An 18,713-nucleotide genomic window follows, 5' to 3' on the forward strand; every position below is an offset into this window, starting at 1 on the left:
ACAGGAGTCAGGAACATTCAGTACTTTTGCCTGTTTCACATGGGATACTCCTGACAACTACTAACAGACAAGCTATTTGGAACAAAGGCTTCCCTTCCTCTCTCTCTCAAAAATAAAGGAAAGGTGAAGAAAAGTATGTTTAGTATATAGCCATTTATTCAAGAAAGGAGGGAGAGAGCATGCATACAAGTGCAAACAAACAGTATGTTTTTTTAAATTTATTTTTGGCTGTGTTGGATCTTTGTTGCTGCATGAGGGCTTTCTCTAGTTGTGGCGAGTGGGGGCTACTCTTCATTGCGGTGCATGGGCTTCTCATTGCAGTGGCTTCTCTAGTTGTGGAGCACGGGCTCTAGGCACGCGGGCTTCAGTTGTTGTGGCACACGGGTTCAGTAGTTGTGGCTCACGGGCTTAGTTGCTCCGCAGCATGTGGGATCTTCCCGGACCAGGGCTCGAACCCGTGTCTCCTGCATTGCCAGGCGGATTCTTAACCACTGCGCCACCAGGGAAGCCCAGAGAGTATTTTTAATTGGGATGATAACCAAAAATTTTTTTGAATGGTTACCTTTTAAGAGAGGTGGAAGGGGAAAGAGAGATGGAAGGGGAAAGAGAGTCTAGATTTCTCTGAGAGTGCTTCATGATACCATTCCCTCTTTTGTAGATGTTTGAAATCTTCCATAGTACAATATATATTTTTAAAATGCTTTTTCCTTTGACCTCACACTAACCAATGGACCCCACAGCATGGCAAAGAGCCACAACTGACCTAAGGCCTTACTTCAGACTTTTATGTGAAGGGCAGAAGCCTTTTCTTGGTTAAGTGACTGAATGTTTGGCATCTTTGTTCTGCAGCTTAGCCCACCCTAACTAATACACAATCCCACCATTTATCTTCTAGGCCTTGGCTTAGCCTTTCCTTCCTGGCTTGAGAGGTTTGGATTCACCTCACAGAGGACAAGTCCTGCTCTCACAATATGTTCTCCAGGAGATGGAAACCGTGAGTCTGGACCCTGCCTCCTTGGCTCCAGTCCCAGGCCCACAAAGGAGGTGGAGGTATATTGGTGGCTCTATATTTTTTCTGTTCACTTGTTCTATAAGCTAGGGACACCTGCTTGGGCACTGTGGTTTTGATGCTTCATCTTTAAAATACAGAGTTCTTATGTTTAAATCTTACAGTGACACCAACTTTTTAAGCAGATAGAAGCAAGCTCTGGTTAAAACGGAAAGAATTCAGAACTCTAAGGTCTCAGCTCCCTCTGCAGCAGAACCTACCAATTGTCCACATCATCATCCTTTCCCCTCTTCCTCCTTTGTTAATAGAAATCTTATTTTTAGCTGGGCATACTGCTGCCTGGAAAAAAAAAAAAGACTCTTTTCAAATTCCCCTTTTCAGCTATGTACAGTCATGTGACTACATCCTGGCCAGTCAGAAATAAATGGATATGTTGTACATGACCTCTAGTCTTATTAAAATGAAAGGGGAATTTCCTCCCCCGTCCCCTACCTGCATTCCACTACTCGAAACACAGATGCAATGGCTGGAGCTCTAGCAGCCATTTTGAGTTATGAATACAAGGACCACATCCTAGTAATGTCAGAGCAGAGAACTGGAGGGAAACTACATCCCTGATAACCTGTGATATCACCATACCAGCTCTAGGCTAGCTACTTCTGAATTTTGTAAAAGAAGTAAAAATGTGGGGCTTCCCTGGTGGCACAGTGGTTAAGAGTCCGCCTGCCGATGCAGGGGACACGGGTTCGTGCCCCGGTCTGGGAGGATCCCACATGCCGCGGAGCGGCTAGGCCTGTGAGCCATGGCCGCTGAGCCTGCACGTCTGGAGCCTGTGCTCCGCAACGGGAGAGGCCGCAAGAGTGAGAGGCCCATGTACTGCAAAAAAAAAAAAAAAGTAAAAATGTGAAAGAATAAACTGTCTTATTTAAGCCATTGTTACTTTGTGATTTAAAAAAATAAACAGTTTAATCTAATCCTAATCAATGTCTTCACACATAACCCTCCACCTCAACAGCAGCTTTAAAGTAGCTCTGCAGGGCCCCAGACTACTGTGGAACACCATTCTGGCCACAGGAAAATAAGCTGGTCATTGTGAAGTACACTGGCTCTCAAAGCTTCTGCCTAGAACTAATACACGTCAATTCAGCTCACACATCATTGACCAAAGCAAGTCACATAGCCAGATCTGATGGCAGTGGGCTGGAGATGTATAGTCCTCTGAGAGAGGGGCAGGGGGTATTTGGAAATAATAAAAATCCACCTTAACAGATGAAAAAACCAAGACCTGGAGAAGTAATGTGGCTCACCTGAGGCTGTACAGGCCAGAAGGAGGCGGAGCTAGAACCCAGATGGAGCCGATTCCAACTCTAATGCTCTTCCTTTCTACTTTACTGTCTCTCAAAAGGAACATGTCATTTGGGAACTTATAATAGCCCCCAAAGAAGCAGTGCTTGGCAAAGTCAGGCTCACACTCCAGGTGCCTGTGTCCATGACCCCTTTCCTGCACTCTTCTTGGGGGAGCAGTTATAACTTGACTTCTTATCCTATCTCTCTCCTCTTCTTCCCCACTTTTGGGGTCCAAAGTGTCAAAATTTATGATTACAGAAGAGAGTAGGAAGTACAACCCTGCCCTAACTTTAGGAAGGATTACAAAACATGTGGAGGAATGTGTGAAACAACTTCTACATACAAGCATGGATATTCCCAGGGGCAAAGAAAAGAGAACCATTTAAAGAATCCAGTATGGCCATCTTGGGAAACTTTCAATGAACTCAGATATTTTAAGGATACACACAAAAGTTGGGAGGACAGGCATATTCCCAACTGATACGCAGGAAAGAACTGTAGAAATTCTGGGTCTAGTTTTCTCCTGTTGTGTGAGCTGTTTCTACTCATTGATCTTCCAAGCTGCTAATTTGATTAAAATGAGAAAAAAGAAAAAGAAGAGAAAATAAATAGCAAAAAGTGAAGTGAAGAGCAGGCATAAAATAAAATAGGTAGGAATAAAAGACAGCCAAAGTAAATTTATAAAATAAAATATACATGAGTACACTTAAAGTAAAACGGTAAAAGGGGATAGAAAATAAAGGGATGAGAGAAAAATAAAGTAGAAGTGGCAATGTTAATATGAGTTAAAGTGGAATTTAAGATCAAAAACATTAAATTGGGGGACTTCCCTGGTGGCGCTGTGGTTAAGAATCCATCTGTCAATGCAGGGGACACGGGTTCAAGCCCTGGTCTGGGAAGATCCCACATGCCGCGGAGCAGCTAAGCCCGTGTGCCATAACTACTGAGCCTGTGCTCTAGAGCCTGCAAGCCACAATTACTGAAGCCTGCATGCCACAACTACTGAAGCCTGCGCGCCTAGAGCCCGTGCTCCACAACGAGAAGCCACCGCAATGAGAAGCCTGCGCACCGCAATGAAGAGTAGCCTCCACTTGCAACAACTAGAGAAAGCCCGCACAGCAATGAAGAACCAATGCAGACAAAAATGAATTAATTAATTAAAAAAACAAACAAATTGGTCAAATAGGAACATTAAGTAATGATAAGAAAAATATTATTTACAGAGTAAACATAAACATTTATGTACTAAACAAAATAGGTAAATATATAAGGCAAAAATTTCTAAAATACTGAGAAAATTTGATAAAAATTTACATATGGTTGAAGATTTTTTAATAACCCTTTAAGAATTTGACAAGTCAATGGGACTTCCCTGGTGGCCCAGTGGTAAAGAATCCGCCCTCCAATGCAGGGGACGCAGGTTCCATCACTGGTCGGGGAACTAAGATCCCACATGCCGCAGGGCAACTAAGCCCTTGCACCACAACTAGAGAGAGAAAACCCACACACCACAACTAGAGAGAAGCCTCCGCGCTGCAACGAATTATCCCACGTGCCGCAACTAAGACCCAATGCAGCCAAAAAGAAAAATAATAATTTATAAATTTATTGTAATTCCAAAGATACCTCCAACAGTTTTTGAAGAGGGAAGGAGAAAGTGATTTTAAAGTAAATATAAAGAATAAATGTTTCAGAATAGTGCCAACCAAATAATGAAGATGAAGAGTAGTGAGGGGAGACTTGCCTTACCATATATTCAAAAGTACTGTAATCAAAACAGTACAGCCTAGGGCTAGACCAACAGGTCAGTGGAAGAGAATAGAGTCTAGTAACAAAACCAAATATATGGGAACTTAATGTATGTCAAAGCTGGTGTTTCAATTTGGTGGGGAAAGGATGGTTTATTTAATAAATGGTGCTGGGACAACTGGCTACCCATCTGGAAGAAATCAAAAAAGAACTCCTTCTCACTATATTAAGAAAAATTAAATTCCAAGTTGTATTAAAGTTTTAATTGAAAATATAATTTTTAAATTAGAAAATTTAAACACTGTATAATTCTAACAAGATAGGAAATCTGAATGTTGTAAAGAAAAGGGTATATTATATTTGACAATGCAAAATTAAATTTTGTACGTGTTTAAAAAATCATAAACAAAGTCCATGATAACACTCTATGGAAACTATTTTCAATACATATGACACATAAAGGGTTAAATCCATAACATCTCAAGAGCTCCAAAAATTGATTAAGAAAAGAAAAATACTCTGATAGAAATAGATGGATGTAAATAGGCAATTCCTAGAAGAGGAGCTCAAATGGCTAATAAATATATTTTAAAAATGATATTCATGTTCTCCAGAAGCCAAGGAAATGGAAATGAAAACAACAGAGAGAGATACTATCAGATTGGCAAAACAAAGCCCCAGATGATAATGTTCAATCTTGGTAAGGATGAGGAGAACTGGCACTCTTATATATCTGCTGGTAAGAATGTCAATTGCTAGAGCCTTTTTGGAAGGTGATCTAGTAAAATTAAAACACACACACTCCACATACCATGTTTTTACATATGCGCTCTCTGAAAAAATATGTGAGACACTGGCAACAGTGGTCAGTCATCTAAGGGGAAGGAAAACGTGTTTTGGAAAACAGGGATGGGTGGGCAATTTTTATATCATGATAACCTTGTGTACATTTTGAACTTGATGTTAATATATACTTTTTAGTTGACAAATAAAATCTTCTTTTGTAATATTTTGATTGAAGAGCTTTCTTCTTTTTTTTAATATAGGTGTTTACAGCTATAAGTTTCCCTCTAAGAACTGCTTTCACTGAATTCTATAAATTTTGGCATGCTGTGTTTTCATTTTCAGTCATCTCAAAGTATTTTCTAATTTCTCTTGAGATTTCTTCTTTGACTCATTGGTTATTTAGGACTGTGTTCACTTCCACATATTTGTGAAGTTCCCAATTTTTCTTCTATTACTAATTTCTAATTTCATTCCCTTGTGGTTGGAGAGCATACTTTGTATGACTTCAAGACCTAAATTTATTGAAACTTCTTTTATGGCCTAACATATGATCTATCCTGGAGAATATTTCACGTGCACTTGAGAAGAATGTGTATTCAGCTGTTGTTGGGTGGATTGTTCTATAGATATCTGTTAGATCTACTTGTTTTATAGTGTTGTTCAAGTCTTCTGTTTCCTTGTTGATGTGCTATCTAGTTGTTCTATCCATTATTGAAAGTTGGAAATGAAGTCTCCAAATAGTGTTGAATTTTGAATTTTTCAATTCTGCCAGATTTTTGCTTCGTGTATGTTGGAGCTCTACTGTTAGGTGCACATATGTTTATGTACATATTGTTATGTTTCTTGATAGATTGGCCCTTCTATTATTGTAAAATACATTTATTTGTATCTAGTAACAATTTTTGTCTTAAAGTCTTTTTTTGATATTAGTACAGCCATTCCATTTCTTTTTTGTTACTGTTTTCCATTCTATTACTTTTTTCATCCTTTTTCTTGCAAGCTTTTTGTGTCTTTGAATAAAAATGTGCTCCTTATAGACAGCATATAGTTGAATAATGGTTTTTTATCCGTTCTACCACCTCTGCCTTTTGAGTAGAGTGTTTGATGTGTTGATATTTAATTTAATTATTGATAGGGTAAGGTTTATAACTACCATTTTGCTATTTGTTTTTTTTTTAATGTACCTTATGTCTTTTTTATTAATCTATTCTTTTGTTACTGCTTGTTTGTTAAATATATATTTTCTACCATTTAATTCTCTTGTCACTTCTTTTACTATATTTTTTGAGTTATTTTCTCAAAGTTGTTTACCGTGGGGATTATAATTAATATTTTAATTTATAACAATCTAGTTTAAATTAACACCAACTTGACTTTCATAGTATATAAAAACTTTGCTCCTATATAGATCCATTTCCTCACCCACTTTTTTTTTTTTTTTGCGGTACGCGGGCCTCTCACTGCTGTGGCCTCTCCCGCTGCGGAGCACAGGCTCCGGACGCGCAGGCTCAGCGGCCATGGCTCACGGGCCCAGCCACTCCGTGGCATGTGGGATCCTCCCCGACCGGGGCACGAACCCGTGTCCCCTGCATCGGCAGGCGGACTCTCAACCCCTGCGCCACCAGGGAAGCCCTCCTCACCCACTTTTGTGCTGTTATTGTCATACGAATGACATCGTTATACGTTGTATGCCTATCACCACAGAGTTATAATTATTGTTCCATGCTGTCTTTCAAATGAAATGAGAGGGGAAAGTTACAAACAAAAATATATTGATACTGTCTTTTATATTTATCTGTGTACTTACTTATACAAGTATTCTTTGTTTCTTCATGTGTATCTGAGTTACTGTACACCCTCCTGTCATTTCGGCCTGAAGGACTCCTTTTAGTATTTCTTGTAAGGGTGGGTCGACTCGTGGTGAATCCTTAGTTGCTGTTTATCTGGGAATGTCTTTATTTCTCTATTACAGGTTAGTTTTGCTGGATATAGAATTCCCAATTGACTGGCTTTTTATTCCAGTACTTTGACTATGTCATTCCACTCCTTCTGGTTTCAACTGTTTTGGATGAGAAATCAATTATCAGTCTTACTGAAGCTTCCTTGTATGTAATAAGTCATTTCTCTTTTGCTGTTTTCAAGATTCCCCAGAGTTTGTTCTTGTTACTGTTTGTTTAATGACTTTCATAAAATATTTTCTTCTATGGCTTCTGGAAATTGAGTTATAATTAGAAAGGCCTTCCCTGTTTCAAGGTAACAAAGGAGTTTGCCCATGTTTTCTTCTATTTCTTTTATGGATTAAAAATTTATTTGTAAGATCCCAACTTTAGTTTATTTAAACTTTAGCCTAACATAAAGTATGAGGTATATATCCAACCTAACTTTTTTTCCAGGTGGTTATTTGTTGCTCCCAATACCATTTATTGCAAAGTCATCTTTCCCCCACTCATTTGCAATGCCTCCTTTATTTTATACTAAATTCTCATATGAATTAGGTTTTTCCTTTGGACCTCCTGTTTTGTTCTCTAGGTATGTCTGTCTGTTCACAAGCTAGTGCCATACTGTTTTTATAATTAAGGCTTTGAATTATATTAAAATATCCAGTAGGAATACTGGATATTCCTACTCACTGTTCTCCTTTTTCATAGTTTTCCTGGCTCTTCTTGCTTGTCTATTTTTTCATATGAGCTTTCAGAATCGGCTTGTCTGGTTAAAAAAATCTTGTCAGTATTTTTCTTTCATATGCATTGAATTTATAAACTTTATATAATTGTATAATATTATACATGGAAATATAATTATATACAACTAATTTGAGGAGGATTGTCATCTTAAAGATATGAGTCTTCTCATAAGACATAAGAATATGTCATTGCAATTGCTATTGTCCATCAATAGTGTTTTAAAGTTTAAAAAATTTTCCTCATTTAGGTCAAGCTTAATCTCAGGCATTTAATTTTGTTGCTATTTTAAAAGAAGCCTTTTCTTTTGATATATTTTTTTTTAGGAAAAAGAAAAGATATACACTTAACCTATGATCGAGCAATCTCATATCTAGGTATCTATCCTATAGAAATAAAAGCACCAATATCTCAACTCATGTCTACAAAGCTATTTGCTATAGCAATGCTTGTAGTGATAAAGGCTAAATATAACTTTATTTCTATAATAGTGGAGTGACTGGATAAATTATGGTAGGTCTACAGTATGAAATAATCTTTAGTTATATAAAAGCTGAATTACAAAAAGATACATGCACCCATATGTTCATAGCAGCACTGTTCACAATGGCCAAGACATAGGAGCAACCTAAATGTCCATCAACAGATGAATGGATAAAGATGTTGTTGTACGTATATACAATGGAATACTACTCAGCCATAAAAAAGAATGAAATAATGCCATTTGCAGCAACATGGATGCAACTAGAGATTATCCTACTAAGTGAAGTCAGAAAGAGAAAGACAAATACCTTATGTTATCACTTATATGTGGAATCTAAAATATGATGCAAATGAACCTATCTATGAAACAGAAACAGAATCATGGACATAGAGAACAGACCGGTGGCTGCCAAGGGGGAGGGGGTTGGGAGAAGGATGGAGTAGGAGGTTGGGGTTAGCAGATGTAAGCTTTTATATATAGGATGGATAAACAACAAGGTCCAACTGTGTAGCACAGGGGACTTATTCAATATCCTATGATAAACCATAATGGAAAAGAAAATTTAAAAAAGAATGTATATATATGTATAACTGAATCACTTTGCTGTACAGCAGTAATTAATACAACATCAACTATACTTCAATAAAAAAAGAGCTAAATTAGATATGCACCTATTGACTTTAAAAATCAGTGATGGTATTTATGTGAGTAAAACAAGTTTCAGCAAAAATGTATCTAACATAACCTCAGTTTTATAAAAACCAAAGATAGAATCGCTGTATGTACATGTTTGTGTTACTATAAGCATGGAGAAAGATACAGATGGATCCACAGCATATCATTAACATTAGTTATATGGGCTGGGATATAAATATAGGGAGAAAATTAAAATATATGACAACAATTAGCATATAAAACAGAGCAGGATAAATAACAGCAAAAGTGTTCTAACGTCTTTGCATTGTCCAGGAAGCAAGGACAAGTGCCAATTAACATTTGATTTTTGATAAGGGTGCATATTGTTTATCTTTAGCATAACCTTTAAAGTAATAAAAAAAAGAGTTTATAACTTCTGAGCTAAGAGAGGGATGGATAATAAAATTCTCAATCAACCTGAAAGGGGTTAATGAAGGACAGGTTTAAAAAAAAACATGGAACAGGAGAAACATATAGAAAACACTAAGTTAGACGGTAGCTTAAAACCAAATATATCACTAATTGCAAAAAATATAAATAAAGTAAATGCTTCAATTATTGTCAGATTAGATAAAAAAATAAACAATTGTCTATTGTTTACCAGAAGCATATCCAATACACAAAGACACAGAAAGGTTGAAAGTAAAAATATGGGAAAAGTTCTATTATGAAACACTGACCAAAAGGAAGCTGGTGTTGCTACATTAGTATCTTTCAAAAGACTTTAAGGCCAAAAGAATTACTAGAGGTAAATGGGACTATTTCATAACTATAAAAGGTTCAATTCACCAAAAAGATATAAAAATTCAAAATTTCTATTCACCTAACACTACTGCCTTAAGTATATGGAAGCAAAAATTAAAGATATAAGGAGAAACAGAAAATTCCACAGAGTGGAAATTTTTAAAACACAACTCCTGGTTAATGTTTAAAAAATCCAGACAAAGATTTGAATAATATGATCAGTAAAATTGACTTAATGGAAATATATATTGAATAAAACACTGTACCTAATAATGACAATCAATATAATCTTTTAAAGCATATGCCAAACATTTACAAAATTATCCATATGCTGGCCATAAAGCAAATCTTAAGAACTTTGAAAAAGCTGAAGTCCAGAGAATATTTGTTCTATGATCATAATGCAATTAAACTGAAATCAATATAAAAAAGATAAATAGAAAATCCTAATATGTTTGGAAATTAAGAAATACACTCATAACTAACACATGAATTAAAAAAAGAAATCATACTGGAAATTTTTAAATATTTTGAATTAAATAATACAAAAATACTACATATCAAAAGTTGTGGGATACACCTAAAGACATGCTTAGAGGGAAATTGAGAACTTTAAATTAAATGCATATATTAGAAGAGACTGAAAAAAACAAAATTAAGCTTTCATCTCAAGATGCTAACAAAAGAACAGCAAATTAAACTCAAAGAAAATAGAAGGAACAAAATAATAAAGGGCAAAAATTAAATGAAATTTAGAAAACAAACAAGTACTAAAGAGTATCAAAAAAGTGAAGAGTTGTGTCTGAAAGAATAAATGCAACTGATAAACCCCAAGCAAGACTGATAATAGAGGGGCTTCCCTGGTGGCACAGTGGTTGAGAGTCCGCCTGCCGATGCAGGGGACGCGGGTTCGTGCCCCGGTCCGGGAAGATCCCACATGCCACAGAGCCTCGAGAGGCCACAACAGTGACAGGCCCGCGTACCGCAAAAAAAAAAAAAGACTGATAATAGAGAAAAAGATAGAAAAGGCATAAATAGTGAATGTCAGCAGTGAAAATGGGAATCTCACCATAGATTTCACAGTTATTGAAAAGACAAGAAGAAAATACTGTAAACAACTTTATGCCAATAAATTTGAAAAATTAGATGAGATGAACAAATGCCTTGTGAAACATGGCTTACAAAAAGCAACACAAGAAGAAACAGAAAACCTGAATACTCATGGAAGACACATTCAATCCATCATTTGAAATTTCCCAGCGAAGAAAACTGCAGATAGCTTTACTGACAAATTCTGTAAAACACCTAAGGAAGAAATCATTCGAATCTTGCAAACTCTTCTAGAGAATAAGAGATACTATTCCCCCACTTATTTTGTGAAGCCAGCATGACATTGACAACAAATTCTAGCTGGAACATTTGGAAAAAGGAAGATTATAGGTCAATCTCATTTGTGAACCAGATAAAAAATTGTAAACAAAATATTTCCAAGCCTATTGGTAAATGACCAAGTTGGGTTTATTCTAGGAATGCAAAATTGAATTAATATTAGAAAAATCAATCAATGCATTTTATCCTATTGACAGAATAAAGGATGAAAACCATATTATTATCTCAGTAGATACAGGAAAATATTTTGATAAATTTAAACCCCATTCATGACTCTCAGCAAACTAGAAATGGAAGGGAACTTTCTTCACTTGAGAAGACCATCTCTAAAAAACTGATAGTAATCTTGATATATAATGGTGAAATGTTGAAAGATTTTCCTTTGAGATCAGTAACAAAATAAGGTTGTTTGCTATCACCAATTTTATTCAACATTGTATTAATCTAGTGCAGTTAGACATTAAAGGGTTGAACAGGAAGAAATAAAATTGTCATTTGCATTGTAACATGATATATGATGTATAGAAAATCCAAGAGTCACAGATAAATTTTGAGAATTAATTAGCTTAGTAAGGCACTAGAAACAAGGTCTATATACAAGAATTATTTGCATTTCTATATATCAGAAAAAAAATAAAATGTAATAAAAATATACCATTTCCAATAGCATAAAACCATAAAATACCTAAGAATAAATCTAATATGTTGCAAAGTGAACCTTCAAACAATAAGAAAAATGGCAAAGAGGATCAAAATAAATGAAGGAGCATACCATGTCCACCAACCGGAAGACAATGTTGTAAAGATGTCTACTGTACCCAAATTATTCTATAGATTCAATGCAATCTCAATTATAATCCCAACATTTTTGTGGAGTGTGACATTTTAAAAAATGTATATGAGGGGCTTCCCTGGTGGCACAGTGGTTGAGAGTCCGCCTGCCGATGCAGGGGACACGGGTTCGTGCCCCGGTCCGGGAAGATCCCACATGCCGCGGAGCGGCTGGGCCTGTGAGCCATGGCCGCTGAGCCTGCACGTCCGGAGCCTGTGCTCCGCAACGGGAGAGGCCACAACAGTGAGAGGCCCACGTACCGCAAAAATAAATAAAAATAAATAAATAAATAAAGTATCTGAAAATACAATGGATCAAGCCATTCCTGAGTGAGAAGAACAAGATGGGATGACCTTTTCTATCTAACATCAAAAAATATTATAAAAATACAGCATTTGGGCTTCCCTGCTGGCGCAGTGGTTAAGAATCCGCCTTCCAATACAGAGGACACGGGTTCGAGCCCTGGTCTGGGAAGATCCCACATGCCGCGGAGCAACTAAGCCCGTGCGCCACAACTACTGAGCCTGCGCTCTAGAGCCCGGGAGCCACAACAACTGAAGCCTGTGAGCCTAGAGCCTGTGCTCCGCAACAAGAGAAGCCACCGCAATGAGAAGTTCGCGCACCGCAACGAAGAGCAGCCCCTGCTCGCCGCAACTAGAGAAAAGACTGCACGTGGCAACAAAGACCCAATGCAGCCAAAAATAAAATCAATAAAATAAAGTTTTTAAAAATAAATTAAAATACAGCATTTAAGACAGTGTGGTGTAAGGACAAATTAATACATGTAATAGAGTAAGAAGCTCAGAAACAAACGCAGGGGTATATATATGTGTGTATATATATCCGTGTGATGTTTGATAAAGGTAGCGCTGCAGATCAGCAGGGAAATGGCAGTCTTTTCAATAAATAGTGTTGGACAACACTATATATTCTTTCAAAGCAAGAATACATACTGTATAATTCTATTTATGTGAAACGAAAAACATGAGATAAATGTGGAAGGAAAAGAAGGAAGGAAGGGAGGAAGGGAGGAAAGGGGGGGAAGGGAGGGAAGGAAACAAAACAAAACAAGGAAGGACAGGATCCTTCTAGATAATAGAGGTAAAGTTCTTCAAGACCTCATGGAGAGAAAAACTGTTAAAAATAGGTCAAAGGAAGTACCAGTCATAAAGGAAACAACTGCTAAATTTGCCTACATTAAAATTAAGAACTCTGATCATCAAAAGACATTAAGAGAATAAAAGGACAAGCCACAAGTGAGAGAAGATATTTGCAGCACATATAACCACAAAGGGCTCACACAGATAATATTTATTTCAAAAATTCTTTCAAATCAATAAGAAAAATGTAAACAACCAAAAAGAAATTAGGCAAGGAATTTGAAAAAGCACTTTACAAAAGATATATCCAAATGGTTAATAAACAAATGAAAAGATGCTCAACTTTATTATTAATCAAAGAAATGCAAAATAAAGCATACTGTAATGCCATACACACTTGCCAGAATGGCTAACATTAAACAGCAACAATAACAAGTGTTGAAAAGGATAGAGGGCAATGGTCACTCTCATACGCTACTGATTGCAATACAAATTGATATTACCACTTTGGAAAACTGGCATTAGCCACTAAAACAGAACATCCACACAGCCTCCAACCCGAGTTCTTTCCTAGTTATTTACTCAATAGAAATGTGTGCATGTGTTCACCAAGGGATGCATGTTAGAATGTTCATAGCAGCATCATTCACATAAGCCCCAAATTAAAAACAATCCAAATGACCATCAAAAATGGAACGGATAGATACAGTTTGGTATGTCTGGACAACATATGAACAAAAGGGTCACATGCAGCAACATGGATGAATCTCACAAATGTAATATTGAACAAAATAAGCTATCACAAAGGAACACATACTTTTATATAAGGTTCAAAAAACAGGCAAAACTAAACTAGAATTTAGGAGCACATACTTAGTGAGTTAACCTCATGAAGAAAAGCAAGGAAGAGATGAATATCAAGATTGTGGTTAATTACATGGAGAGGGAGAGGTAGTGATTGGGAGGACGTATGACGGAAGCTTCTGCGATGCTAGAAGTGATCTATTTCTTGACCTGGGGGAGGGCTGTGGTTAAACTGGTGTTTACAATAATCCACTGAGATACAGATTTTTTTTTCACTTTATGTATTATGTTATATTTCAAATTTTTTAAATGTTTGTTACAGATATTGCCACCAATATTTAAAAATAAAATATGCAGAAAGATAAGTATTAAAGTATGGAAAAAAATCATTGGTTTGATTAGGTTACATAATTATGAGCAATTTTATCTTGGATATTTGTTGTTATTTTAGCAACAATTTTATTTAAGTGTAATAAAGTAACTTCTAAAGAATATTCAGGAGCAAACAGTGTTAGGAAAGAGAAATCAATCCAGAATTAGCTGAAGCCTGTGAAATGTGTTAAAGAAAACACAAAGATTTTTTTAAGGTCTGTTCAGAGAAAGGGGGAAAAAAAAAAGTCAAGGCTAGGCCAGGACTTGGGGATTTTGATGTAATATAAACAGATGATGGAGAGAAAGCAGAACGACTCAGCTTTTAACTTGCTTCTGTCTTCATCCAGGAGAATAATCTTCAAACTGGAAAAGACAGGACAGACATCACAAAGATGGGGAATTAAAGCCCAAGATGAATGAAGAAACTGTGAAAACTTGCAGTTGTGATTGCACACGAGTCAACACAGTTTGTGAGAAATCAGAGGACTGGAGAGAGGAGCCAGAGGACAGAAGACAAGGACATAATACAGAGTGAAGTAAGTAAGAAAGAGAAAAACAAATACCTTATGCTAACACACATATATGGAATCTTAAAAAAAAAAAGGTTATGAAGAACCTAGGGGCAGGACAATAATAAAGATGCAGACGTAGAGAATGGACTTGAGGACACGGGGGGCGGGAAGGGTAAGCTGGGACGAAGTGAGAGAGCGGCATGGACTTATACACACTACCAAATGTAAAATAGATAGCTAGTGGGAAGCACCCACATAGCACAGGGAGATCAGCTCGGTGCTTTGTGACCACCTAGAGGGGTGGGATTGGGGTGGGAGGGAGACGCAAGAGGGAAGAGATATGGGGATATATGTATACGTATAGCTGATTCACTTTGTTATAAAGCAGAAACTAACACACCATCGTAAAGCAATTTTACTCCAATAAAGATGTTAAAAAAAAAAAGACAAGGACATATAATCATCATTTCATAAAGGGAGGGTCCAGTCAATGTATGTCCCTGTCCAAGATCCAAAGAAAGAAACAAATTGTGGATATTTCCATGTCATGAACACTTGGAGTCTCCAGTGAATCAGCGAGAACAAGTCTCACCAAATGGTTTCATTTCATAAATTTAGAACGGATCAGATTGGACACTTTAGACATAGTTCATGTAGGGTGCATGTTGAGATTTTTATAAATTTGATATGGTTCAGAATTTTCTAGAAGAATGAGGAGTTTATTGTAAATGGGAAGTTACCCTAATTGGGGGGCCTAATGTTTGACTGGGAAGACACAGTATCAGTGAGGAGAGGATAGGTCATGCTGAATAGCAATAGGACTCCAAGTCAGCCACTTCAGCAACAAGGCCCATTTCTCACTCGGGCTGTGAGTCATGGCATGTCAGGTGGAAACTCTACCCTGCTTGGAGGACATTCTGGGGCCCAGGCTGAGGGAGCAGCCCCCTTTGGAGCATCGCTGGTTGCTGTGACAGGAGGAAAGAGAACATGGTCAGCCGTGTATTGGCTCTGAAAGCTGTCATCCTGGACCGACAGTGCAAGTCTCACGGCCAAGCTTAACTTTGAAGGCAGTGGGAAAGCAAATGCTACCACGTGTTGAGAAGATGAAGAGCCAGGACTACCCGGTCACTAGCACTCCTGACCTCCACAGACAGCCTTCAGCCTTCTCGTATGGCAATGTAAGCTCACCCAAGCAGGCTTTGGACAAGAAGACATGCTAGCAGCTGGGCAGGGATCCTTCACTTTGGCACCTGACAGCATATGGGTTTCCCTTCCCTCCTGATCAGGGTCAGGAGGCATGGACCAGACTAGCCCATGGCTGGGTATAAAGAGAGAGGGAAGCAAATGCTAGATGAGGGCAGTATTTCCTGGTTCCACCCATCCTCCACACCTGTCTTTTCTTGCCTCAGGCCTCTGCTTCTCTTCACTGCTGGTTCTCCTTTCCCCCAGCCCTCTTGAATGGAAGGCTCTGAAATGATGTATACCAGTCCTTACTTAGTATTGCCTTTATCAGCCTGTATACCTCAAAAACAACATCAGCAGAAACAACCTAAAAATTCAACAGTAGAGGGGTGTTTAAATATTTGCCAGTATAGCCATATAAATGGAATATTACACCTATTTAAGATGATATAAACATGCATTTATTGACAACAAAATATATCATGAGATATCATCTTTGAAAAGCAAGTTGTGACAACATCCAACATTCATGCATGATAAAATCTGTGAGTAAACTAGGAAGAGAGAACTTCCTCAACCTGATAAAGAACATCTACAAAAAACCTACAGCTAACATCATACTTAATGGTGAGAAACTTGAAGCTTTCCCACTAAAATCAGGTACAAGGCAAGGATGTCCTCTCTCGCCACTTCTTTTTAACATTGTACTGGAAGTCCTAGCTAATGCAATAAGACAAGAAAAGGAAATAAAAGGTCTACCGATTGGGCAGGAAGACATAAAAAGCAGATTTGTAAGGTGGTGAAGGAATCCTCTTCAGAGAAGGAGCTCTTGGTGGTATTTGTGGCTGTGCTGTGGACAGGGACACTTCAGGGTGAGTGCTGGTTCAGAAGTTAGAAGGGTGAAGGATTAGTAAGTACCCAGAGAAGTAGATGGTATCAAGGTCTGTGGTCAATGAAATGTGTTCACAGCCAACATTGTACCTGGCATTTCCCCCAGAGCTACTGATGACACTCTGTGTGTAAATGAGTGTGAGCACGTTCACCCCAGGTGTGCACTATGCTTACCCAGAGCCCCACAAACCTGGCTTTTTTGTAATCTGGGTCTAACACAGAGCCTGGATGTAGGAAGCACTTACCAAGTATGACGAATATATGAATATGAGCATTTTCTCCATATGACCACTTTGTCCCTGCTCCCCCAAACCTCTGCTCCTACAGTGAGGCCACACACTGTGATTAACAGCACAGACTGTTGGGGTTCAAATGCATATTCAGGGTGACACTGTGGGACCTCAAGTTAGCTATATGACCTTTCTAGCCTCAATTTCCCCAACTGTAAAATAATGCTTCAGAGACTTGTGTTGAGATTTAAATTAAGTTAAATATAAAGGACTTAGAAAAAGAGCCTGGTCTGGAGAAAGCATCCAATAAATATGAAACTTTTTTTATTATTATACTGCTACATCTGACTTTCAGCAAAGAATCTGCAAGTCACTCAAGGTAACTTCGTTGGCAAATGGAAAAATGTGAGCCTGATTAATAGTACAATCATGCAAAGTCAAGGGAGGCTGGACATCTGCAGAAACGACTGTTTCACCTTTCAGTGATTCAGGAATTAGTGTCACCTTCTGAAGCAGGTGTTCAGTGGTGTGCCCTTAAGTATTCAAGTCAGAACACAATAAAGGGATACTTTAGATCAACAGGGAAAGGAAGAATTTCTCAACGTTGTTAACACTCTGGGAAAAAAAGTTAAGTTAGGACCGTACCATAGTATCACATTCTCAAATGAATTCCTAATAGATTGAGTTATATGTAAAATGTGAATGGAGATGTAGAAGATGCAGGTACAGATATGGGCAGAGAAACAATTTTAAGTAGCACAGGGCACTTTGATTTCTCTTCCACTTGGTAAACCACTGGGATCGTGTGATGGGGTGGGGGGGGAGCCAGGGACAGCTGTCTGCCCCCCCTCAGCTGCTCTCAGACCCTGAGTGACAAGTACAGAGCTAGCATCTTGTTGAGCCGAGTGTGATTCCAAAATGTAAAGGCACATGTAGTCTCACAGTGTGGCCTTGGTGTAAGCCAACGCCTTTCTCCAGAGCGCAACCAAAGAAACCCTGATCCATCCCCGTAACGGAAGAAAGACCGACTTTGTTGTACTGAATAAGAGATAGAGTGGCCGGCAGCAGCAGGGGCTCCTTCTGTGTGTGGCTTTCAGCGTACACCCTGGTTACAAAGCCTGAAAGACATGACTGCCCTATATCTGGCTAGTCCCCCCTCTTTTCCCCTCCCCAGCACCACTTATACACTTAACCCTGCTCCACCTTTTTTTCCCAATATCATTCATCACTTTCTAATACACAATTTACTTATATATTAGGTTTATTGTATATTACGTGCCCCCCACTTCCCTACACACACCCCCTCCCCACACAAACTGTCAGCTCCAGGAGAACTGGGAATTTCACCTGTTTTGTTCATTGATAGATCCAAAGTACCTAGAACCAAACCTGGTGCCTGGTTGGGACTTTATAAATATGTGTTAAATTAATGCATCCCAGGCTAGGGAAAGGCTTTCTAAGCTTGATATCAAAGAAAAAAAAAACACAAAAGAATATAGTGATAGGTTTCTCTACATAAAAGTATAAGACTGCTGAGACACAATTACAAAACAAAAACAACCGAAGTATCTAACAATAGGAAATCAATAAAATAAAAGAAATTGGTATATATCCATACAGTGGAACATCTCCAGCCATTTCAAATGGTGATGTCAATCAACATAGACGGTCATGGTGAACAGATCTGTGTGATATATCGTCAAGTGAAAATAACCATTTCTAAAATGTTAATCCAATGTTTGTTTACAAAGGGATAGAAAAACCCTATGACTACTTCCCCAAGGGTAACCTCTCAGTAGAACAACTGTTAATAATTTTAGTACCATATTGATTATCATTAATTTTGCCCTTGGGAGTTCATGAGACAGTACAGAGGTCTTGCCCAATAATCCAGAAATCTCTTCA

At 37.9% G+C, this 18,713-nt stretch overlaps 1 long non-coding RNA gene across 1 annotated transcript in view; it reads right to left on the reverse strand.

Annotated features, from left to right (window-relative positions):
• LOC307177989 overlaps positions 1-18,713 on the reverse strand; it is a 96,363-nt gene that overhangs the window by 24,850 nt on the left and 52,800 nt on the right. The gene's annotated exons all lie outside the window — the stretch shown is intronic.

This window comes from Stenella coeruleoalba, assembly GCF_951394435.1.
Source record: "Stenella coeruleoalba genome assembly, chromosome: 19".
Classification (NCBI taxonomy): domain Eukaryota; kingdom Metazoa; phylum Chordata; class Mammalia; order Artiodactyla; family Delphinidae; genus Stenella; species Stenella coeruleoalba.